Source organism: Eulemur rufifrons, chromosome 23, assembly GCF_041146395.1.
Source record: "Eulemur rufifrons isolate Redbay chromosome 23, OSU_ERuf_1, whole genome shotgun sequence".
Taxonomy (NCBI): domain Eukaryota; kingdom Metazoa; phylum Chordata; class Mammalia; order Primates; family Lemuridae; genus Eulemur; species Eulemur rufifrons.
In genome coordinates, this window is record NC_091005.1 from 11,151,307 (window position 1) to 11,175,656 (window position 24,350).

Sequence of the window (24,350 nt, forward strand, 5' to 3'; positions counted from 1 at the left end):
CAAATGTAAATCCATTATCAGCAAGACTTCTCTTCTAAAACCTCCCATGTGGAAAACTCTTAGGATAAAATGCAAACCTTTTTACATGGCCTACAAGGTCCTTCAGGGCCGTATCAGCAGATCTCCGTCTAGCCTCGTATACTCTGCTCTAATCACACTGAACTGCTTTCAGTAGCCAGAACATTCTAGGCCTCTCCTCTCCTGCCTCTGGGCCTTTGTACATGCCATTCTCTCTTCCAGAATATACACAAGCAATTCAACTTTATGAATTTATGAATATACTAGTACATGTGCCTACAGATCTGTATTCAAGGATATCTGCTAGGGCATTTTTCTGTAATGGCAAAAGATTGAAAATAATTCAAATGTCCAGAACGATGTGTATAGTATGCTATTTGTTTTTTTAAAAAAAAAATACATAAACACCCATATTTGTATGTGCATAGCATTTTCTCTGGATGCATATATGAAAACCTGATGATATTTACTGCCGCTGGGGAAGAAAAATGAGGGATCAGAGGTGGAAGAAGTATTAAGTTTTCATTATTAACATTTTGTACTGTTTGAAATATTTTCCCCTTGTGCATATATATATATATATATATAAAATATATGTGCATATATATATATTTCTATAGTGACAGATCCCATGTGCTTATATTAAATGTGGCAGTCACAGAAAATTTGTATAGCACAATTATATTTCGTTTTAAAAATTGTATTACATGTACATGCCAGTTAATAAAAGCATAGAAAAAACCCAAAAGTCAACCCACCAAATGTCTGGGGAAAGAAAGTAGAAGGTTTTTTTTTTTTTTTTAGGTTCTAATGTAATCCTACAATTATTAGACTCTTCCAAAGAATGAAACTAAACCATTATTTAGAAAATATATTAAAAAAAAGGTTGGTTTTTTTTTTTTTTGAGACAGAGTCTCACTCTGTTGCCCGGGCTAGAGTGAGTGCCGTGGCGTCAGCCTAGCTCACAGCAACCTCAACCTCCTGGGCTTAAGCGATCCTACTGCCTCAGCCTCCGAGTAGCTCGGACTACAGGCATGCGCCACCATGCCCGGCTAATTTTTTGTATATATATATTTTAGTTGTCCATATAATTTCTTTCTATTTTTAGTAGAGACGGGGGTCTCACTCTTGCTCAGGCTGGTCTCGAACTCCTGACCTCGAGCGATCCACCCGCCTCGGCCTCCCAGAGTGCTAGGATTACAGGCGTGAGCCACCGCGCCCGGCCTGTTTTTTTTTTTTTTTTTTAATTTAAGAACAAATCTAAGTGAGGAACATTTGAAGAACTACCTCTGCAACCTCAATTCCCTCTAACACCGAGGCAAATATTGTATCCTCCTTTTGCCTTTCTCTCTTCCTGGCTGCACTTCCGTCAGTGCTCTAGCAGGGCTCGATTCCACTCGCTAAGTCTAAATGTTACTGCCACAGTAAACCAGGTGAAAACTCCTTTTATCATTTCATTATATTTATCAGAAAGCTTCAATGCTACTTCCTGCTGTACTGAATTCCTTTTTTCCTTAAAAATTATACAATACAAGCAATAGGAGAAAACTCAGATAAACAAGAATATAAACCTACCTGTAGGTCTTACATAAACATTCTGGTTTACCTAGCTCTTTGAGAACCTAAGTTAAAAAAAAAAAAAAAAAAAAATCTCATTTATATCCATGGTTCTCCCATATACATACTACATATATATTTACTCTCACATGAGATCACACTGTACACACTGTTTGGTAATCTGCTTTCTTTTTGTGCTTTATCTGAAATCTCTTTCCATTTCAATATAATCTTATACATAAGGGCTACGTTGACATTCTATTATATGAATGTATCATAATTTAACCGGTCCCCTATTGTTAAATATTGCCATTGCCAAATTTTGGTAATTCTGCTTGTATCTAATGTAAGAAAAACAACGTATTTGCATTATAAGAAAACAATGTTATACAAACTATACAAAACCAACAAAAAGTCCCCCCAAATGTAACCATCCTCATATTACATGTTTTTCAATTTTATTGTTACTACTGACCACTCATTCTTCAGTCATATTAGTTGTTTTGTTCTGATTACTGTTTCCATGACTTTTTTCCTAGCATTCTTTCAACCACACTTACTGAGCTCCTGCTATGTGCCAGGTTTTTGTTTGAGATTTTTTTTCCCCCTTTTATTTTTTGTATAGACAGGGTCTTGCTATGTTGCCCGGGCTGGCTTTGAACTCCTGGGCTCTAAGTAATCCTCTCCCCTCAGCCTCCTAAAGTATTGGGATTAGAGATATGAGCCACTGCACCTGGCCTGGGATTTTCTTTACTTTTATTCCATATTAATTAATCTTTTGGTACTATTTTTTTTAAAAGACTAGTCAAGTGCAGTAGTGAAAAAGGAGAGAGTACAACAAGGAGTTCAATCTGTAACTAACTGAACAATTGAGATAACTCACTACCTTCAGACCAGTCAGTACTATGCTTTTTTTTTTTTTTTTTTTTTTTGAGACAGAGTCTCACTCTGTTGCCCAGGCTAGAGTGAGTGCCGTGGCGTCAGCCTAGCTCACAGCAACCTCAAACTCCTGAGCTCAAGCGATCCTCCCGTCTCAGCCTCCCGAGTAGCTGGGACTACAGGCATGCACCACCATGCCCGGCTAATTTTTTCTATATATATTTTTAGCTGTCCATATAATTTCTTTCTATTTTTAGTAGAGATGGGGTCTCGCTCTTGCTCAGGCTGGTCTCGAACTCCTGAGCTCAAACGATCCGCCCACCTCGGCCTCCCAGAGTGCTAGGATTACAGGCGTGAGCCACCTCACCCAGCCAGTACTATGCTTTTAAAAAAACTTTTTCATAAGCATTTTGCTGGTTAATTCAGTCTTCCCAATCATCCTTTTTTTTAAATTCATTGTGTATCATTTCCAAAATGGGATATAATCTTATTCTTTTACTCTTTTCTCTAATGCTCAACAGATTTTCTGACAAATCTAACCTACTTTCCTCATCCATAGTATTCCAATTTAGTTCATTTAACTTTTGTATCATCTGGTGGTCATCACTGTTCAGTTTAATGCAAAATATATATAATGACCAACTACTGCTAAAGTCTATAATTATTGCTTTACCTCTATACATCGCGTTATGGTTACAAACATATATCCCTCGCATACACCCGCCCCCCAAATAATACTTCATTTACCTGCCATGAGCCTATACATTTTACAAATGAGGAAAGGGAGGCCCAAGGAAGTCACTTCTAGTGGACTTATCCAAGGCCACATAGCTAATAAGCTGCATAGCCAGGCCTTGGTGCCCTAACACGATTAAAATAAAATTTTATGCTTCTTTTGTATATCCTGTTATACCTAAATCAGAGTCTCTTCTCCAGAAAGCCTTTCCCAACATTTTTCACCAATTCTTGTAACGTACCATCCCTCCCTGCGCTCTGAACACGCTTTTATTGTAGCACCAACAATACTTATTTACAGGTCTCTTGCCCCATAAGTCCGCTCAAGACCCTCAGAAAAAGGATACTTTTCTTATTCATTATTGAAATTCTAGTACTTAGGGCAGTGCCTGGCACAAAGCAGAATGGCAACTGTTTAAAGTATGGAATGAGCACATTATAGATGTTCAATAAATATTGCAGGTACAACACAGGCACATTTGGGCTGATCCAATTCACATCATTTCAGAGAAAGTTACACTTCGGTATATTTAGAAACAATTAACTTCAAATATACAACCTGTAACCAAAGAACAGACATTATCAATATAGAAAATGCAATTTTTAAGTGCCACTTAAAGCAATATACTAGCACTATACTTAATAATTGTAAAATACAAAAAAACAGTTAAGAATAGCTGCTTTTGAAAAATTATCTTAGGAGTCACAAGGTCCAGCTCAGGATTTAGCCATTTTACGACTCCGACTACTTAACAACTTAAAGTTAGGGAAGGGGAAGGAGAGGGTTAACAAAATCTGTATACACTGTTATTTATGCTTGAATTCATGTGATATTTGTTTCAAAATTCTGTTTTATAGAATTTACTATACAGTTTTAGACCCAATTTTGCTCATCGCTTCCTCTTTTCTTTCAAATTATAATCCTTATAATCAATGGAATGATCTTGATGACAGTACTTCTGACTTGGTCCAGTTATCTGAAACTGCCTATCAATCTGCCTTGTGTATGTCAGGCAAGTATAGGAACATGCATGCAAGTAAGCACCATTTAATACAATCTAACCTCTATATTCCACAGAATACTACAGGGACAAAGTAAGGAGCTGGACAGCAGAGCTGTTCTGTAGCTCAAAAGTACTGCTTCTCAAGTGTTTCCACTGTAGTACCTACAGAGAGAGCACTTCCCATCCCCAGGCACTCATGCCTCGTTTTGGTGAAAACCTGTTTTATCTTAAGTCATACAGTTTGCATGCTGTTCCAAAAATATGTATTTGTTTTAATATAACAATATTTGTAATTACTTACTAGTTAAATTACTTAGCTCACTGCCCCCTCAACGAGCATAATTAAAGACCCAAGAAGATGGGTCATGTTTATCTTGTGACTTCAAGTACCTCAGAATCATACCAACTTATACCCCTACGGGTATTCACATTACAGTTTGAGAAACAGGGATCTAAACAATTAAGCTAGCCGTAACACTTTAAAATGATCAACATGTTCCTACAAACCCATTCCCTAAATTCTTCAGGTTAGATATCGGAACAGTTTTTTAAATCAGTATTGCTTCCTTTTTTCAGCAGCTTATTAGTATGTACTCAGTGTCAACACTCCTAGAAGAACCTGCAGGGTACAAGTTATTTCTGGAGAGAGAGAACACTACCACACAGACCTTGTCCTTTCCATCTAGCAAGATACCAAGTTGCCCATTTGGAAAATAAAGATTTGAAGAATAGCAAGAACTTTCATTTCCTCCTTCTCTCTATTGGCTCCACGAACAGCTTAAAAGACAAATCTAAGTAGTCATTTAGATGATTCATTCACATAAGCTTATCTAATTTTGGCATTTGTAATTTCCACCTCTATACTCCTTTTTGCCATTACACAAGCACAATTAAATTATTTTCACATTTTTCTTTTTTTTTTTTTGTTGAGACAGAGTCTCACTTTGTTGCCCAGGCTAGAGTGAGTGCCGTGGCGTCAGCTTAGCTCACAGCAACCTCAGACTCCTCGGCTTAAGCGATCCTACTGCCTCAGCCTCCCGAGTAGCTGGGACTACAGGCATGCGCCACTATGCCCGGCTAATTTTTTTTTTCTATATAGATTTTTAGTTGTCCATATAATGTCTTTCTATTTTTAGTAGAGACGGGGTCTTGCTCAGGCTGGTCTCGAACTCCTGACCTTGAGCAATACACCCGCCTCGGCCTCCCAGAGTGCTAGGATTACAGGCGTGAGCCACCGCGCCCGGCCTCACATTTTTCTAAGGTATAAAATAGATATGCTTTCTGGTAGTCCAAGAAGAGATAATTTTTACATCAGAATCCTACTTTGTTGTTTACAATATCCCAAAGCACAGCAGACCCTAATATTTATGAGAGGCCTATTCAAATTTCATATAATGTCCATTATATTTTATTGCAGAAATTATAGGCTAAAGTAAACTGATAATGACTGTCACAATCTGATCCAAACATGGACCATCAGCTGAGCTCACTCACATTAATTAAGACAATTTTTATCGAGGATAACAGCTTTCCCAAGAACAGGATTCCACCTGTTTCTCATCAAACTTACAAATTGCCATAGGCCATTGACTTTTCAGGTCATTTGCCAATAGTCAAAATATACATTCCAAGGGTTCCTACAGAAAAACAGTCACCATTTCCCGGGGTGTTCCTGTTTACATACTTAGAATGGTACTTAATGCTTTACACACACTCTTACTAATTCTAGGAATAGCCTAGAGATTGGCATCATTATTCTCTCACAGATAAGGACTGAAGGAGTAGACAGGTTAAGTAACTTGCCCAGCTAGTATGTGGTAGTACAGAGTTTCAAACCCAGTATTCTCTAATTATAAAGCCTGTATGCTCTCAATCACCTGATGTCCTGAATCTTCTATACTCAAGAATTACCCAGCAAATATAACCCCAGGAGGGTAATATTACTCCCATTTTTAAGACCAAGAAATGGAAATAGCACTTACCTCTCCGTGGCTGCGAAGTCAGTTTGAGGAGGGAAAACAGAAACCAGCTCTCAAGCCCCTGGTCAGCAATCTGTCCACTAATGCATCTTGTTCTTTGGCTCCAGGTCCGTAATCATTCTAAAAAAGAAGCATAAATCATTTTATGAACTTTAAATTCACACAAATGCACATACAGTATGAAAAATAAAATGAGGGCAAACTGAAGACTGATAAAATTAGGAACAAAACAAAACACCTATTAATATGTCATGTCACAAACTGAGCCATTCCATAAATGTCTACCAAGCCAATAACAAAACATTTATTTTTTTAGACATTTGCTGAATATATAAAGGACTAAAGATTTGTGAGTATCAAAATAGTACTCCATTATAATCTTGCAACCAAATAACAGCACATGTATTCACACTACCAAAAAATTAATTCTTATAGGCGCAGTAATCTCCCTAGCCCTTTAACAGTTTATTTTCTTATCTTTAACAAGTGGTGGTCTTATCGATTAAGTTAATTTACACCACCACTTAAGACTGCACTTTCACTTTAATAAGATAACTCTGGGGGAAGCTTTCACTGACCTTTGAAAATCCTACAAGCACAGCAATAAAATATCTTCTTTAGTCAAATAATGTAGTATCTTGTTAGTTGACATTTTCCCCCCTAAATTACAAAATGAACTGTCAAGCTTAAAGCAATGGTAGGGTGGAACTTATCTCTAAAGAAAAAAAGAAAATCCTAAGTGAAATGAAAGAGCTAAATTTGAATTAAGAATTTCCAAAAAATTTAGCATATGAGATACATCTAAGAGGAAACCCATCTCATAATAAACTAAAACCCACCAAACTAAGCTGATATAATACCTTCTTCGATGAAACTAAAGAAAATTCTCCTCTCTGTTGAGAGGCAATTTATAACAACATAAATAGAGGATTAGTGTATTTAGTCTAAGAAGTACTTTTCTATTGAAATCCATGTATTATCACTAGCATGATTCAAAGGGAATGAAATTTTATGCCCCTGAAAATTCTTAAGAGTGACCAGGCTGGGTGAGGTGGCTCACGCCTGTAATCCTAGCACTCTGGGAGGCCAAGGCGGGAGGATCGCTCAAGGTTAGGAGTTCGAGACCAGCCTGAGCAAGAGTGAGACCCCTGTCTCTACTAAAAATAGAAAGAAATTATATGGACAGCTAAAAAATATATATAGAGAGAAATTAGCCAGGCCTGGTGGCACATGCCTATAGTCCCAGCTACTCGGGAGGCTGAGGCAGAAGGATCGCTTGAGCCCAGGAGTTTGAGGTTGCTGTGAGCTAGGCTGACGCCATGGCCTACCGGGCAACAAAGTGAGACTCTGTCTCAAAAAGAAAAAAAAAAAAAAAAAAGTGTGACCAAAAATGAGGATAAAGTGTGTATGTGGGAAATGTATCCTTACCCTTGGGCTATATGTTAATCTATATGCAAAAGCACACCTTTGCACTCAAACACTAAATCACAGAGAAAATACAAAGATAACCACAGGGAAGATGTGAAGATAGTGACTAGAGAAAGTTTAGGAGTGTTTAAAGAAACAAATGTGAGCCAGGCAGATTGCCTGAGGCTAGGAGTTCAAGACCAGCCTGGGCAACACTGCAGGACTCCGTCCCTACCAAAAAAGGCTGTAGTCCTAGCTACTTCAGATGCTAACACAGAAGGATAGCCTGAACCCAGGAATTTGAGGTTACAGCAAATTATGATTGCACCACTGCACTCTAGCCTGGGGGACAAAGCAAGACCCTGTCTCTAAATAAATAAATAAAAATAAAAAACCAAATGTAGTATGACACATCTACATAATCAACTGAGAATCATGGTTTTCAAAGTTATACATTATTTGTCATTATTGTTCTTTCTACACCTGTATGTTCTTTTCCAAAGTCCAAAATTATACAAATCTTAGTTATTTGAAGAGGGACCGAATTTTTGGCAAATGAAGTCATCTGGACCCAAGACAGGTAAAGAAAGCAGACAGACAGATTGGTTTAAAAAACAAGAAGTCTATAAAGTAGAAGATGTGGAGCAATTGTGATGCCAGCAGCATCTCTGAAACAGAAAAATAGTCTCTAGGGGTGACTTTCTGCCAGCAGGCACCACTGTGCAGGGCTCTGCCACAGGACTCCTCCCCAGGGCCTTAGTCAGCCACAGGTGGCCTTTGCCAAGGAACTCCCCAAGCCACTGAGAGAAGTCCCAGGTGAGTGCCCTCATTTTTGTGTGCCACTTAAAATCCTAAAGCTCTTAGAATTTGAGTACATCTTAAGGATAACTTTTACACCTCCTAAATTTTCTTACATGGGTTGAAAAGCGTCATTTACAACTATTCTTAAATAAGCAGTATTTTCTTCCTTTCTTCATTCCTATTTTAATCTTCCTCATACCACTGATTTAAGTAACTAGGTCCTCTGGGTTACCCTTGACATATCAATTCATCCTCAATTTATTCTCTGTAGATCTGGTTTTCTTAAAAAAAAAAAAAAAAAAAAAAAGGTATGATCCCTGGCATACAGGAATCTCAAAGGACAGCAACTGTGTGGACAAGGTCTGTATCACTGAAACAGCATAAATGATGAATAAGACCAAGAAGCTGATGACTGCCTACGGAACAACCAAACCAAGAAGCAAAATATGGTCTGTGGAGCACAATGCTAACCTGAGAAAACAAGCTTTACTCTTGGCTCAATTACAAACCTTGTTCATTTTAATTTTTAACCTGGTTTTAATGAATATGCCACTTAACCACAATTTCTAAAGGAAAACTGAAAATCACAAAAGAATGCAATAAATTACACACGTGGACTAATATATTAGATAATTAAAAGTGGTTCTACTCCCAAACCCAACACTCCACCAACACTATGGGCATTTATTTAGTGCAATTTTATGGGGAGGGGGAGCAGGAACATTTTGTAGGGTTCAAAAAAGGGATGTTGAAAGACTGGCCTAGGGAGGCAGACTGCTACAAGGACCTACAGATAGAAATTATATACTGTGGACCACACAACTTTGTTTAGCAGTAGGCCGTTTTAATTTCCTCCTAAATTTAACATAGCTTTCCTTCCTAAAAAAATGTTAAACTAGACTCCTCTCTCCAAAGCAACCCCAACTGATACATCAACTGCTGCACAGTACTATATTAAGGTACTAGAATATTTAAGGAAAAACCAAAAAGAGAAGACTCCAGCAATTCAACAGGAAGCTTTTTAATGATGAAAGAAGACTTAAGGACACAGTAAATTTAAGTATATGCCCTGTTTAACTTCCTTCCCCACCTATGCAGCTGTGGAATTTTAACTTTCCTAGTTCATCTAAACTTAAAGTATGAAGAGTTTACGTCTGAGAATTAAGTAATGCTGAACTCAGGTCTACAGGAAGTCAACTACTAAAGAGTAGTTACATTAGGCGCAGATATTTATAAACCATCTGAAGCGAGTGACCCAGGATTCAATTACAACATCAACCCTCATATTTCAGCATATGGGCAAATTACCAGTCGAGTCAAGAATAAATTCATTCTGCCCTACTGGCGCTTTAGATCGGGTTGCACAATCTCGGGGCAGAACTGCTTTTGCCTAGAGCATCAGGTACTAAGAAGTGTAATACAAAGTTACCGTCAGGACATTTTAAAGCGTGGGTGGGAGGACTCAAGGGTCGCCTGAACCAACTTAGCCCATACTCCGAATTCAGGAATTTGTCACATTACTTGAGATAAGAGTGAAATTAAGTTTCGGTCCCTTTGAGATCTCTGAGCGCACAAAGTCAGGCTGCTAACACTCCAACAGGCTGGGAAATCGGAGCCTGGCTGGAGAAAAACTATTTGGTGCGGAACTCGCGTCTTTTCCGCTCCTGGTGAGGGGCCACAGGGGCGGGTTGAGCTAGGAGCCCGAGCGCGAGTTTAGGGGCGCAGCGGTGCCCAGCGGGGGCGGCGAGCGCGCGTCCCCCCGCCCGCTCAGGCGGCGTAGAGGTGCGAGCAGCTCAGCCAGCCTTGCAGAGGGAGCTCTCGGCAGCTCTGGGGTCCCTCTGCTCGCAGCCGCAGCAGCGCCGCCTGCGCCACTCGGCGGAGACGGAGACCAGCGGCGGTGACGCGCGGACTGGGAGCGACAGCCGAGCAGCCGGAGAGGCACGCAGGGCGGCCGGGTAGGTTCCGGGGACCGGGAGGACTGGAGGAGGGGCAGCCCGAGACGCGTCGGCCCAGGCCCGACACCCATGCGGCACCGGGACTCGACTGCGCGCGCGGCGGCAGTAGGTCTGGACCCCTGAGCGAGGCGGTAGCCGAAGCCGGGGTGCGGAGATAGCGCCTCGGCTGGGGCCACCCGCCGCGGGAGGGGCGGAGGGCAGAGGGCGGGCCGCGGATGGGCGATCGGCCGGGCCAAGAGCCGGCCTCGAGGGCAGAGACAAAGGAAGGAAAATGGAGTCGCCGGGCGCGCGGGCCTCTGTCGCCGCCGCCGCCGCCCGAGGCCTAGCGCGCCGCCAAGAGGGAGGCTTAGTAGGCGGGGGTGGGAGTGGGGGTGGGGGGACAGTCGGGCCACGGCGGCGACGGGCAATGGCGGCGGCCGCGCCGCAGCAGGGACGGTAGAGGGAGACAAACACCCCCCGGCGGCGGCGCTGGCGCCGGGCTGCAGCCAGCGCCGACCGGAGCGGCCCCATCGTGACACCTAGAGGCGGCCCGCGAAACCTCCTCCACCCCGGGCCCCCTTACCTCCGCGCCACACCCCCCGCGGCGCCCGCTCCGCCGCCGCTCCACCGCTCCGGCCACCTGGCGTCCCCGGCCAGCTCTGCGCGCCCGCACCGGCTACCGCCGCCGCCGCTGCCGCCAAAGAAGCAGCTCCGCGCACGGTTTAATCGCTCCACAGGCTCGGACACAAAATGGCGGCGGCGCGGTGCAGTGCGCCTGCGTCGGCGCTGCCGGGGCCGCGGGTGCTGATAAGGGAAGGGACGGGTGGGGGGGCCGGCCGGGCGGCGAGTGGAGGGCGGGGGAGGAAAGGTGAGGGGAGGGGTTGGCGCAGGGCAGCATGGGAGGCGGCCCCGGGCGCCAACTTTCAAAAGCGGGCGCGATGGCGTCACGGGACGCGCCGCGAGTCGCGTCGTCACGCCGCACGCGCCCTCCCGCGCCCTCGCCCGGTCGCGCGTGGGCTCTGCGGGCGCCGCGGCGTCCGGGTTTCTGTTGGGTGCGGCTTCCTGGGCGGAGGCTGCCGCCACTGGGCAGTCCTGGTTCCCGGCCCGCTTGACCTGATTCCCTAGCTGGTGTCTCCGGGCCTCCTGAACCCGTAAAGGGATGGAGGAGTGGGGGTGGGTGGAGGAAGCGCGCGCGGGGCCGGGCTGTGAGGCTGAGGAAGCTCCTGGGCCCGACCCCGCCCAGTCTCCGCCCCAGCTGGGCCCGATCCGCCCTCTGAACGCCTCATAGCGGCCCGCCACCGAGTAAGGCACGGCCAGTGCCCGCGCGCTCCCTGCTCAAACACAATCTAGCGCCTGCGAGCGACTGCAAGAAGGTCTGTCCTTGCTTAGCGGCTTTCGGTGATCTTTCCATTCTCGAAGAGGCGAAACTGGGTGCGAGACAAGAGGGCGAGGGCCTCCTCTTGGTGTCCCCAGGCCACCTCAACCCAGAGAGGCAGCGGAAGACCAGACATGATGCTTTTAGACGACAGCAGTCGTCTTTTGCTGAAAAACTTTCTGTATTGGCGCAGTACCGAAAAGACTTCCTGTATTTTGCGCTGTGTGATTCTGTATTTGAAACGTGCATTTCTTGTCTTTACCGGAGAGCTAAGTTCTCTGTGGGTGGAGTCCTTCAGCTCCTTCAGCTCCTCCCCCTCCCCAGGAGGCGCCTGCGGACTCTACCCAACCAGCGGTAAAGTTGACCAAGAACTGACTGCAAGGTATTCCGGTGGCTCCGGGAAGAGTACTGACTCACGACTGTATTCCCAGCTCTCTTACATATCGCGGATAACAAACGGACCCAGCGTCAAGAAAGCAGCTTCTGCTCCATCCAGCTGATTGTGCCGTTGTGAGAATGCTGACCCAATACTGACAGATACTGTTTTTTCCTTAAAGGAATCAGAAATCTGGATTTTTTTAAATGTGAAAAATTTGATGTTAGTAACTAAATCAGATGTTCTTAAACTTCATGAGCTGATTAAACAGCACACGTGGGCTGTCAGCTTATGATCCTTGTCTTGGAGGAAGGAGTTAGGAGAAATTCCAAGGCCAAATCCTGGGACACTCCCAACATTGAGAGAGAGGGTAATGGAATAGGAGGCTGGCAGGGAGCATCCAGGAAGACAGGGAAATCTAGAGTGTTGAGTTGAGGCATGCAGAGATAGAGGTTTCAGGTAGGGGGAGGCATCAGCTGTGTCTAACGCTGCTGAAAGGTCTGGTAAACTTGGGCCAGAGACATGGCTGTTGGACTGGTCACCTTGGAGGTCACTAGAGAATGCCACTGGTGACCTCGGCTTGATTCATGTGGGTAAATCAGGGATGTAGACCTGACTAGAATGGGTTGAGGAGTGACTGGGAAAGTGAGGAAATAGAGGCAACACGTGTAGGCAACTTGAAAGAAGTGTTGCTGTGAAGGGAAAGAAATTTGGGGATAAGTGTACAAAGAGGTGGGGTCAAGGGAGGAGATGTTTTAAAAGATGGCAGGGTTCCAGAGCACGTTTATGTGCTTTTGGGAGTGATACAGGAGAAAGAAGCGTGCTTGACTCCCCTAGGAGTGATATCCATGGGGAGATATAAAGAAACAGGGATGAACCTTGGACAGGAACAGGGATGCTTCTACTGATAGGGTAACAAAGGTGAAAATGGATGTAAACACCGGGAGAGATAGGGAAAGCAAGGCCTTAGTAGGACTGCCTTGGTGACAATGGGTACCCATTTAGGTTTGTGATCATGAGTTTAAAGTTGAACCAGTTGGCCTGGTGTGGGTTTTCTCCTGCAGCGTTTGGCTGCTTAGGTGTAGACGTGAAGAAAAGGGATAGTTTGGTCTCTCAACACCAGGACCCAAGTTTTCTCACTCCTCATCCCAGTTACTTGCCTTATATGATTAGATACTATTCTAAAAATGTGTGAAGTATTTGAAAACTTGACGTGTGCCCCCTCTTTTTCCAGAAACCAAATTATCCCATTTGCCTCGTAGGTATACATTAGCACTCAAGCATAAAGAAAAAGCAAACTTAGAAGAAAATTACCAGATACCTCTAGAATATTTGCATTTTGCATTCTCTTCAGTCCCCCCACCCCAAATAGCTCCTGATACTTAGGAACTTATGTACTAAAACAATAAAGCTGACTTGGATTTAAACCTTAGCTTTCTAGTATCTTTAACAATCTCATTAATTTGGCTGGGCTAGGTGGCTCACACCTATAATCCTAGCACTCTAGGTAAGCCGAAGCAGGAGAATTGCTTGAGGTCAGGAGTTCGAGAACAGCCTGAGCAAGATCAAGACCCTGTCTCTACTAAAAATAGAAAAATTAGCTGGGCATGGTGGTGGGCACCTGTAGTCCCAGCTGTTCGGGGGACAGGAGGCTGAGGCAGGAGAATCACTTGAGCCCTGGAGTTTGAGGTTGCTGTGAGCTAGGCTGACACCACAGCACTCTAGCCTAGGTGACAGAGCAAGACTCCATCTCAAAATAAATAAATAAATAAATAATTCACTTTCTCTAAGACCACCTCAAATCATCCTCCTTATCTTTAAGAGTAAGCTAAAAGAACATCTAAAGCTTCAATGTGGGCAAATATAAGGCAGTATGTTGAAGGGGAAAAATCCTCAACTGTATTTTACAATTATACCTACAACCATATATTAACCATATTTACAACTTTATAATCTCCAAGATGCCCTTGGACCCTGCTTTCTGACAATAAGGACCCTATATGCTGCTCTGATATATGGCTAAGAAAATGCTAAGGATCACCAGGAAGAAACAAAAGGAAATGTTTTCTCCTTATAGGAAATCATGATGTGTCCTGCTTCTCACTTCATGGAATCAGCTCCAAAGATCAAGGAGCAGAAAGCCAAACCAAAAGGATACGATGTTTCAGGCTGGAAAGAAACAAGTGGACAGGGAATAGTAATATAATGAGAGCCTGTGAAACAGGATGATAAAAAATAAGGACAAGTTTGTTCCCTGAAGTACTAACCCAGACTACTGCACCCATGAGAACTAGGAACCCACTCTGATTTTTTATAATGAGTTAGATCATTATCCCAAGAGGTGGTACAGACTGAAAATATACTAGGTTTAATGTTGGCAAAGTTGTCGTTCAAGGGAGAGAGATTACAAGGGTACCCTTCCATTTTTTGAGAATGTGAAGGAGGGTTCTTCCTATGAACTGTCCCTTAGGTTTATAGTTCACAGGAGTGTCCAGGGCATTATCAGCAGAAGGCTGTCCAACCTAACACATGGCATCGGTAAAGTCACCACATTTCAGGGTCTGGCCCTCAGCCTCGTAGGTGGGACCAGAAACCCTGTGTGGTGTGTACCCTGAGAGCGGATCCTTCTTCAGGGACTTGTCAGATGCACAGGAGCTTGAAAGATAAGCTGAGTGCTCCTTTACTAACTGGCAAGTGGACTAGTGTCCTCGTGCTGGCAAAAGGCATGTTGTTTCTCTATAGGGGAGCATCTTTTTTTTTTTTTTTTTTTTTTTGAGGCACAGTCTCACTCTGTTGCCTAGGCTAGAATGCCATGGCATCACCCACCTCACAGCAACCTCAAACTCCTGGGCTCAAGCAATCCTCCTGCCTCAGCCTCCTGAGTAGCTGGGACTACAGGCATGTGCCACCATGTCCGGCTAATTTTTTTATATATATTTTTAGTTGTCCATATAATTTCTTTCTATTTTTAGTAGAGACGGGGGTCTTGCTCTTGCTCAGGCTGGTCTCGAACCCTTGAACTCAAGCAATCCTCCTGCCTCTGCCTCCCAGAGTACTAGGATTACAGGTGTGAGCCACCACGCCAGGCCTAGAAAGCTTCGATGAGCAGTTAATTAGATTAAGAGATGTTAGTTATGGCCTGGTGTGATGGCTCACACCTGTAATCCCAGGTTTTTGGGAGGCCAAGACTGGAGGATCGCTTGAGGCCAGGAGTCTGAGACCAGCCTGGGCAACAAGCCAGACCCCATCTCTACAAAAAAATACTTTAAAAATTAGCTGGCCTTGGTGGCATATGCTTTAGTCCCAGCTACTTAGGAGGCTGTGGGAGGATCATTTGAGCCAGCCTGGGTAACAGAGTGAGACCCTGTCTCTAAAAAAAGAAGAAAAAGGAAGGCAGGGGTGGAGACAGAGAGAGAGAGAGAGAGAGAGAGAGAGATGGATGTTAGCTTTATAACGTAAATGTTTAACGTCACCCTCTCTGGATGCTGGAGTCAGATTGTCCTGGATTTAGATCTTATCTCGTCTTAACTGTGTAATCTCAGGTGAAGTAACAACTCAACTACAGTTTCTCCTCTACAAGATAGGATGATAATTATACTTGGAACAGTGGTAAGGATTAGGTGAGAAAATGCAAGTAAAGCTTTTGGCATGATTCTAGGTACCAGTAATCATACAGTAAATGTATTGGGTTTTTTTTGTTTTTTGTTTTTTGTTTCAATTTTTATGTTTCCTGTTATCTACCTTCATTCTCAATTCCACCCTCTGATGGACATGATCTTTCTAGGAGCATTAATAGGATCAGTTAAGTTACTGACTAGGTTTTCCCTGGCCTAGGAGCCATTCTTTCTGGGAAAGGCATACTTTGTGTTATGATTCTCAGGAGAAAAATTCTATTTCCAACATCTTTCCCTTGTAAAGTCTGCAATGATTGTGATCATTTATGGGGTTTTTTTGTTTGTTTTTTGTTTTACCCTTTGTGCCAGAGAATCAACAGATGAAGGGGAGATGTGTTGATTTGTAACAATGGGCAAGAATCTTCCTACCCCTCGTTGGAGTAGGGCCTGAAGTAACACAGGAACATTGCTGTTGTCTCTACCTATTGAAAACATGTGTAAGACATGATCCAGTTCAGCAAATATTTATTGAGTACTTGTTGTGTGCAGCTTCCTGTTCTAGGCACTGGAGATTCAAAGATGATTCAAGATATGTTTCCTGCCCTTGAGCTCATATTTAACTAGTAAACTGGTTAAAAAAATTAATGCAGTAATCATTATAACGGGAAGACATGAGCTCACAGGTAAAAGAGCAAATCATTCTCCAGGAGTATCTCATTTCAGCTGGGTCTAAAGGATTAACAAGGCATTAACAAGCCCGACAAAGGCATGTAAGGTGAAGAGCCATGATCAAAGGCACAAGGGCATAAGAGTGTTTGGCAGACAGCAAGTCATACCACACCACTGGGCTAGGGTGGAGAGTAGCGATGCTAAACTTTACAAGACATTTGGAAAGCTTTCAGCGCCTATGAACATCACCTGCCAAGGCCAACCACTTCTAACATTTTAAAGACTTGCTCTTCCACATCATCTGCCCAGACCACAGGAATTGTTTTCCCCCTTATTAATGTCAGTTTTCTTCAGACCCCTGTGAAGCCATATTTATTTATTTTTTACCTCTCAGCTCAAATGACTGCTCTCTAAAGTCTAAAGAACTTTACCTAGACCTACATCCGTTTAGAAAGTAAGGTAATTTTGTTCTGTGCTGTTACCTGCGTGCATTGATCCAAGCATGCACTGATCATCCTTTAATAACCCATCTCATCTATATATTTTTCATTTTGCAAAACACCTTTGTGTCTGCCTTTCCAAGTGATGCTCTGTTTGGTGAGCCAGGCAGTTTTGTCTTAAACTCAAGAAATGAAATGACTTGCTCAGGGTTGTCCAGCAACTTGTTGGGAAAACCAGAATGAGCCCAGCCCTTATCCACAGCTTTGCTTTCTGAGGTTTCAGTTACCCAAGGTCAATTATAGTCTGAAAATATTACATGGAAAATTCTAGAAATAAACAATTCATAATTTTTAAATTGCATGCCATTCTGAGTATCGTGATGAAATCTCACAATGTCCACCCCATACTGCCTGGGACACAAATCATTTCTTTGTCCAATATATCCATGTTGTATACACTACCCACTCATTAGTCATTCTGTAGCCATCTCAGTTCTCAGATGGAAACAACACAGTATATATAGGACTTGGTACTATCTGTGGTTTCAGGCATCTGTGGGGGGGCGAGGAGTAAGGGAGATCTATCAGGTAGGCGCTGGGCCTCCCTGTTCCCTGACTTCTCCTACTCCAAATTTTATGTGATTTATTTAGGAGGAAAAAGATTTCTATCCTTAAAAGAGGTCGGACACTACTGCCTTAACCCAAAGGAAAGCCTTCAGTGGTAGAAATTTCAGGCACTTTGGCAGGCAGGTAGCAGAAGTATTTGAAGTGAAATTGTAAGTATGTCCCAAATAACTGCTCGGGACCCAGGTTTATGCTCGAGGCCAGGTAATACCCAGAGATAGGTGATGTCCGTAGCCCTCTGAGTGCCTTATATTTTGTCTTATATTAGTGTGGAGAGACCAGACTAAACTTCATGAGCATTATTAGGTGAAAGTCAAGAAGGAAAAGGCAAATGTAAAGGTATGGGCTACAGGGGTGGGAGGAACAGAGTGGTCACTGGACATCACAGTATATGATGAAACTCCACAGTACAGCAAGGATAACTCAAGCTTCTGCTTTGAGCCCATGCCCTTCTCTCCTTGCCCCAGGGCTATATACCCAGCTTATTTCTGGACACTTCCTCTTGGATGGCTCCCAGGCCACCCTTACCAGTCTTGTCACTCACCTGCTTCTCTAGGGCTCCCGGCTCAGTAAAAGACACCACCATCCATCCATCACCCAGACCAGAAACCTGGGCTTGCTTTTCTCGGTGCCTCCTCCCATCAGTCCAAACCCTGTCCATTCTGCTTTTGGAACATCTCTTCACTCTAAGCCCCCCTCCATCCCCACTGCCCCATTCTGGCCCAGACCACTCTTGCTGCTTCTGACCACAGCTGCAGACTTCTCCCTGCTTCCTGCCTCCTCCGCCCACATGACTGCCACAGTAACCTTTCCCAAGCACAAATGTGACCACAAAATTCTGCTTCAAGCCCATGGTTGGCTCCCCAATACTGGGGGTAAATTCCAAACTCCTCAGCCACTCCATAGGCCCCCCCATGACCAAGCCCCTGCTCATGTCTTCAGCTTCATTATTGCCCCCTCTGGCTCCTGTCAGTTCAGCTTGCTTGCCTCCTCCCCCAGGCTGACCACAGCTCTCCTGCCCTCTGTCGTCCCCTGTTCAGGCTCTGCTTCCACTCCTTAAATGGGATCCCCGTGGTCAAAGTGTATTCCAAAGAGCTGTGCCCCTTGAGGGACTAGGGGCACTGCTTTGAGTTTCTAGGCTTTCTCTGCATTGAACATACAGTAATTTCAAACTCAAAATGTTTTCAAAAGCTTGCTTTTGAGATAAGAGTAGGACATCAGTTGGACAGTTGGATACAGGGAGCTAGAGACAGGTTTTGGAGGTATTCACCAAAAGATATTTCTTGGCTGGGCATGGTGGCTCATGCCTGTCATCCTAGCACTTTGGGAGGCCAAGGCAGGAGGACCACTTGAGCCCAGGAGTTTGAGGTTGCAGTGAGCTGTGATGATGCCACTGTACTATAGCCCAGGCAACAGAGCAAGACCCTGTCTGAAAAAAAAGGGGGGTAGTTCTTGACCACTTACTGTGTACCTGGCCTTGGGTGCTGGTGACAGTAAAGGCCTGATCAAATAGAGAGTTGCCTGGCCCCATGCCAGACCAGCCGAACATGAATCTCCAGGGAAGGTCTCAGGTGAATCTTAGAACTGGGTAAGCTGGAAAGACCTAACCTGATTTCATTTATAAGAAATATCCAGAATAGGCAAATCTGCAGAGACAGAAAGTAGATTAGCGGTTGCCTGGTGGTGGAGGGGAGAATGTGAGGGTCTGGAGATGATAGCTAAGGGGTGCAGAGTTTCTTTTTGAGTTGATGAAAATATTCTAAAATGGTGGTGATGGTTGTACAACTCTGTGAATATACTAAAAACCATTGAATTGTACACTTTGGTTGAATTGCATGATATGTGGACTAAAAATAAAACTGCTTAAAAAACAAAACTTGGACCAAGTTTCATGGGAAGGCACTCATTGTCTTTCCTAGACCTGGGTGGTGCCCATTACCTAGTAAAATAATTAGCAAATATTATGGACGTGTGTTCCAGAGGGTACAAAGTAAGTAAACAATTGCAACGAGACGCGGTTAGTATTATGCCAGGGCAAGGGAAGGCTCTCGTGGCAGGAGCAAGTGGAGGAGCAACTTCTTAAAAAAAACTTGTGACGTCTAGGTTGACGGCTGTCAGGACAGCAGGTGTGCTCAAGGCAACAGAGGGGTGGGATAGGGTGCCATGGAGGGAGCAGTACCAGGCCCAGGGGCAAAAGAGCCCTGCAAGTAGTCCAGAGCAGAGCGACAAGCGAGGGAGCAGAAATAAGGCTGGAGACGGGAGCAGGCACAAAGGGCTTTGTGAGCCAGGTGGAGTGGGCTGAACTTTTCCCTAAGAAAAGAGCCCGTAGTGGTCGATTTATGTTTTAGAAATCACTCTGACTGCATCGTGGAGAATGGATCCAAGAGGGGCAAGAGCAGAGGTAGGGAGCCGGTGAGGAGGCATTTTGAATATCTAGGAGAGAGGTTAATGTGTCTGTCCTGCACCTGAGTGGTGCCAATGGGGATAAAGAGATGTAGACAGGGGGCTGGGCGTGGTGGCTCACACCTGTAATCCTACATTCTGGGAGGCCGAGGCAGGAGGATCACTCGAAGCCAGGAGGTTGCAGTGAGCTATGATGATGCCACTGCACTCTAGCCTAGGTGACACAGCAAGACCCTGTCTCAAAAAAAAAAAAAAAAAAAAGAGATGTAGGCCGGGCGCGGTGGCTCACGCCTGTAATCCTAGCACTCTGGGAGGCCGAGGTGGGCGGATCGTTTGAGCTCAGGAGTTCGAGACCAGCCTGAGCAAGAGCGAGACCCCATCTCTACTAAAAATAGAAAGAAATTATATGGACAGCTAAAAATATATATAGAAAAAATTAGCCGGGCATGGTGGTGCATGCCTGTAGTCCCAGCTACTCGGGAGGCTGAGACAGGAGGATTGCTTGAGCTCAGGAGTTTGAGGTTGCTGTGAGCTAGGCTGATGCCACGGCACTCACTCTAGCCTGGGCAACAGAGTGAGACTCTGTCTCAAAAAAAAAAAAAAAAGAGATGTAGACAGAGTTTAAAAATATTTGGGGCATTTAATTGAGAGGATTCTGATGGTTGGGATGAGGGAACAGAAGAAAGAGTCAAGGATAGGCCCAGTTGCGTGACTTGGGTACCTGGGTAGTTGGTAACCCTGAGAACCCTGGAGGAGAAACAGGTTTTGAGAAGATGCTGAGTTTGATTCTGAGCGTGTTGAGTTTGAAATGCCCTGGACATGCAAAAGGAAGTGTCCGGTCAGGCAGCTGGGTGTGGGCTCTGGCAGCGAGGCGAGAGTGGTGTGAACAGTTGGCACAAGCCTCAGCATGCAGAAGGAAGCCAGAGGGATGGATGAGGTGGTCCAGGGCTGTGTTTTGAAAGAGGAGAAAAGGGCCTAGACTGGAACTCTGTGGAGTGACGTTTAGGAGAATGCCAGAAGAGGAGGAGGAGAAGGTTGTAAGGAGATTCAGAGGAGATAGCTAGAAATGTAGGTGTGAGCCATAGAATTCAGCTGCTCTGAGTCAGCACTTAACGAGTGTTCATTTGCCCTGTAGTGTATTCAGAGACAAGTGACACTTGACCCTTCACAGTGTACTCAGACTAGTGGGCATCGCCCGGTTGCAGCCTTCTGAAACAAGAGGCCCCTTTCTCACAGGCCAATGACAGTCTTATTTTCCAAACGATTGTGCTTCTTTAGCAGTTTATATGAGGCACTGGAGTCCTTCCCAAGCTCACTTTCTGGTATCACCCAGGCCCAGAAAAGCCAGGCCTGGCAGCCAAACCAAGAGCCTCTGTCCGTGGAGGATGGATGGCCTGAACAAGACACTCCAGGGCTGTTTGGGGAGATAGAGGGAAAGGAGGGGTCATGTCAGATGCCTGGGGTTCAGCAAATTGGGTTCAGCCCACATAACAGGCACAGGAACACGCAAGGAAGGTACCCGCGCTCTGTGGGCGAGACAGAGCAGCAGTCCTCTTCCCACATGCCAACCCATCTGCTTCTTTGCCTCTAGAAGCATCGCTTTCTTTCTTCTTCTTCTTTTTTTTTTTTTTTCTCTGCAGTTTTGAATACATGCAGAAGAAGAGTGGGAGACAGGAGGAAAGGTAAGGTTGGAAGAGGGCAAGAGGAAAGGAGGGGAGAGGAGGTTGTTCCAGCAACCACCAACACAATAAATTGTATCATGGACCACTTCAGCCTGGCCCCTTTTTTGCTGTGCGTGTGTGTCCATTTCCTCTGGGCAGAGCCACATGGGTGGTGGCCAAGGCATATGCTGTGGCCTCGATGGACTTAACTGATGGGCATTACTCAGTGTGTCACCAGCCCACTTTATCTGTCCCTGCACAGAGGCTGGCACAGGCTCCACAGAACAGCTGGGCACAGGCTTTCCCTGTCCTAGTACCTTTGACTTCTGGATGATGTCATCAACCTCCCATCACCTGGGGCAGCAGGCTCCCAGCTATCCTAAGGCCAAGGCAGCAGGAATAAGTGCCTCCCCAAACCTGCATGACGACAGGGTAGGGGGTGGGGGGTGTGCTGTGGGGCAGTTTGCCCTGTATGAAGACCTGTGGGAGGCACCTGCAAGGCGCATGGGGTCGGGGAAGGTCTACAGGTGGGAGACAAGGGTTGTCCCTGCCTTCCACCACCTTACAGACAGGCCTGGGCCTGGGTGTAGGCAGCCATCAGCCTACAAGCCATGGATGGAGAGGGTCACGTGGCTCTCCTGGGGTTGATCTATGCTGCTCTGAGCCAGGTAGGCTAGATGGGCAAAGGCCTGAGGGTCTAGGCCATCTTTGTCCTAGTTCTTTCTCTGGCTGTGCTCACAGTACCCTAGTTCTAGCTCCCCTTCACCTCCACCCTCCGCTAGAGCTGAGTACTAGCCTCGGGCCTCAGGACCCTCCTTGTAGAGGACAGAGTCAGGGGTCCTGTCTCTTCCCAGCATTGGAGAGCTGGCATTTTCAGTGACAGCCCAGTTGACTCCTAGCTAGGTTGATGATATTTTCCTATCCTCCATTTCTTGCCCAAGCCCTGCCCTCTCCTGCAGATTGCGCTGTGAGCTCGTGCTGGCCCAGTCACCCCCATCTGCACTTTCCCAGGACCTAATTAGCGAGTGTTTACTTTCTCTTTCCCCACCACTCGGCTGTGCTTTCAATGCAAGTGGACAGTCCTGCCCTACCAGTGGGCTCTTGTGAGACCTGAAGCCTGAGCAGCTCCTGAGGGTGGTTATAGGACTACTACCCTCCTGCAGGGGCCTAGGGGCAAGCCCAAGCTGTGGCCAGCTTTGTTTTTGTTTTGTTTTGCTTTTTTGACAGGGTCCTGCTCTGTCACCCAGGCTGGAGCGCAGTGGTGTGATCATAGCTCACTGTAAACTTGAACTCCCGGGCTCAAGCGATTCTCCAGCCTCATTCTCCTGAGCAGCTAGGACTACTGCGCCCAGCTAATTTTTACAAAATATTTTGTAGAGATGGTGTGTCACTATGTTGCCCAGGCTGGCCTTCAACTCCCGGCCTCAAGTTATCCTCCTGCCTTGGTCCCCCAAAGTGCTGGGATTACAGGCATGAGCCACCAGCCTCCGCCAGCTTTGGGTGCCGGCTTCTTTGCCTTGGCGCCTCGCACTGCCCCAGTTGACCACCCAAAAAGCTGGGTTGCACCATCCTGCCCATGCTACCCTTCACAGTCACAGAGGGAGCACAGAGCTGTGCCAGTGTGCTGAGGGTTGTCTGCCTGCCCTGTCCCCACCCCCACCCGTTTGGAATGAGCCACCTGCATCCACACACAGGTGTTTCCTGTGCGCCTTCCTGTTGCCGTTTTTTCTGCTCAGCTTGGCTTCCCCAGCAGGTGGTTAAGGCCCCAGCCAAACCTTTCATGCACAGCTCTAAAACACTGGGGGGCAGGGCTCCCCCGGGATCTGGGTCACCGGCCCCCCAGGGACTGTTGGCACCTCATTGGCCTCTCCTGAGTGCAGGCACACACACTCCCCAATATGACACCTTCGAGCACATGCTGTCATGCTGTTGTGCTACTGCCACAGGCACTGGGACACCAGAGCGCGCTCCGGGAGTAGGGGGGCCCTGCCCATGTACTGTCTCCCTTGCCCTTGGCTAATGGAAGTTCTGGAGGCAGAGGGGAAGGGTGGAGGGCCTGTTTCTGTAGCTGTGGGTGTGGGCCTCTCTCGGGCCCTCCTCAGAACAGGCCTGCCGTCCTGAAGTCCTGCCCACCCTCAAGTTCCTCACACAGGACTCGGCCTTCTGGGGTTAACTCTTTCACGTGCCAGGCGGCTCCGGGGCGAGGTGAGCCCTCTCCCGGGAGCCCTGCTTCCTGAAGCAGGCTGGGACTGCCGGTTGTGGGGGGCCACAGGGATCATTCAGGTTTGTTATTACAGAGAGGGGGGCAGCTGGGGAGGGAAGGGACTTACTGTCTTGGGTCACAGGGCAGCCATCCGGGTCTCCTGCCTCCCAGGCCCCAGCTCTTCCCCTCTGCAGGCCCTCCTCTCCCTTGCCACTCAGACTCAAGGAGCTCCTTCGACCCTCTGGAGGAAGCTGCCTGGGCCTCCGCCGGAGGGGAAGACGCAGAGCCTGGCATCTGCTGACGTGGTTCTGCTGCCCCCTGCTGGCCAGAAGCCCCAGCCACGCCACCCTTTCCTGCCTGTTTGCCCCCTGGCCACAGCCATTCCCAGGGCTGGCGCCCTTTCTGCCTTCTCTGGGCCAACTTCACAATTCAGCTCCACCTTGGGCCCGTAGTTCCCTGGACCAGAGCAGGCCCAGCCTGCAAGCTAAGCCTCCTCAGCAACGCCTGCCACCTTCTTCCCCTGCTCTCTTCTAGCCCGGTTCCGAGTTCCAGCCTCTGGGTTTTCTTCTACCCGGATTTCCAGGGAAAGTGCGCCGGCCACTGTCACCGCTGGAGTGTGGACACAGTGTCGGGAAGGGCCTTAGCCAGAGAGTGTTGGAACAGAGGGTCAG

General features: G+C 46.1%; 1 protein-coding gene across 5 annotated transcripts in view; it reads right to left on the reverse strand.

Moving 5' to 3' along the window:
- Positions 1-18,808, reverse strand: part of CTCF (CCCTC-binding factor) — a 57,488-nt gene extending 38,680 nt beyond the window's left edge. For 2 of the 5 annotated variants that reach the window (XM_069456602.1, XM_069456603.1), the window contains exons 1-2: positions 10,898-11,097; positions 6,176-6,292 (exon numbers count right to left, since the gene is read on the reverse strand). The gene's annotated coding sequence lies outside the window, so the exon portion shown is untranslated. Of the gene's footprint in view, positions 1-1,593; positions 1,641-6,175; positions 6,293-10,897; positions 11,098-18,767 lie in introns of those variants that run through there. The other 3 variants (XM_069456604.1, XM_069456606.1, XM_069456605.1) reach the window with 2 other exon arrangements.
- Between the last annotated feature and the right edge of the window lie 5,542 nt (positions 18,809-24,350).